Source organism: Poecilia reticulata, unplaced genomic scaffold (assembly GCF_000633615.1).
Source record: "Poecilia reticulata strain Guanapo unplaced genomic scaffold, Guppy_female_1.0+MT scaffold_2193, whole genome shotgun sequence".
In the NCBI taxonomy this organism is placed as follows: Eukaryota; Metazoa; Chordata; class Actinopteri; order Cyprinodontiformes; family Poeciliidae; genus Poecilia; species Poecilia reticulata.
In genome coordinates, this window is record NW_007616922.1 from 151 (window position 1) to 1,535 (window position 1,385).

The 1,385-nt window shown below is 35.4% G+C and overlaps 1 long non-coding RNA gene across 1 annotated transcript; it reads left to right on the forward strand.

Annotated features, from left to right (window-relative positions):
* The first annotated feature begins 550 nt into the window (after positions 1-550).
* Positions 551-1,379, forward strand: LOC108166108 (uncharacterized). Its single transcript, XR_001776391.1, has 4 exons — positions 551-635; positions 742-986; positions 1,080-1,153; positions 1,241-1,379. It is a non-coding gene; the product is annotated as an uncharacterized LOC108166108 (long non-coding RNA).
* Positions 1,380-1,385: the final 6 nt, after the last annotated feature.

The following is a 1,385-nucleotide window of genomic DNA, read 5'->3' on the forward strand; positions in this document are numbered from 1 at the left end:
GTTCCAACGATGTTGCAAATAGTTTAAGCAAGACAAGTTTTTAGTAATCAGTTTTTTTTAGCTCAACATCAAACCATTTTAGTAACTTTTTGATGTGAATATCAAATGTCTAATTAGTGTTTTTAGCACCTTTTGTGCATATTTGCGAAATTCATTGAGTATTGAAACAGCAGAAAAATATTAAGGAGTTTTACATGTTTAAAAAAAATTGTTCTTCAAGTTTTATAGAAATCTTATGATTTTCACACATGAAATGATAGATTCAATTTGATAGGTAACTAAATGATAATTGACATTAAATTATGTTTCAGTACATTATTAAATTTACAGTGTTTACTATGAAAATGACTTACTGTACTGTAAGTCATTTTCATAGTAAAAATGACTGAAAATGATCAACATTTTCATGATCTACATGAAAATGTAGATCGTTTTCATGTAGACCCAGTGTCACCCACTGGGTGACATGAAGCCAGTCACCTAGTGGTGGGTGACTGGCTTTGTGCCAGTCACCCACCACCTTTCCATGTCTTTGTGTTTTTTACAGTCATGCTAAGAAGAAGTGACCGTTTGAGAACAAATGGATATTATATCAACGGACAACCAGTTATTTTATATAATGATACACCTTACAGGTATATTAAATCAGCATTTTTTAAAACTTTTATGCTTTATACAGTCATTTGCAGATCAATGTGCATCTTTACTCATTTGTATATGATATTTTCTGTCTTTGGTCAGATGGAGGTGCAGAACAGGTCGCCCTGTAAACCGCCCTGTAAATGGGGAGGTAATATTTAGAGAAAGGTTTCATAGTCAGGAGGAGAAAATGGTTGACCAAGAAAACCAGATGATGGACACATTTAGAGAAAGGTTTCGTAATCAAGAGGAGAAAATGGTTGACCAAGAAAACCAGATGATGGACACTCGGATGCAGGGTTTTCATAACGTCTGTCTCGTTATCTTTGGCATCTTCGTCACTTTTGGTAAATGCTCTCCTTCTACAAACTATTAGTTTTGAAGTGTTATAGAAAGCCTGTATTTTAAATGTTCTCACATCTTCTGCTCATGTTCTTCAGCTTGTATTTGTCGGATTATTTCCCTGCACTCGCGACCTTCAGAGTTACCTGTCACACCAACTTTAACAGACATGGTGGGCTTTCTTTTTCTGATCTTAACACTGATTTAATTTTCCTGAGCAAACATGAGAACAAGCTGTTAACTATTATATTGTGTACAGGTTACAATCTCTGGAAGTAAGGATCAGAGAGATCTCTCCATGCTGCAGTTGATGGAGTCAAAGCTTGACTACCTTCTACCACAAGCAGATCTGTTGCCCAACTTTGCTCTGGAGTCTCAAGGTGAACCATTACAAATAAGATCAT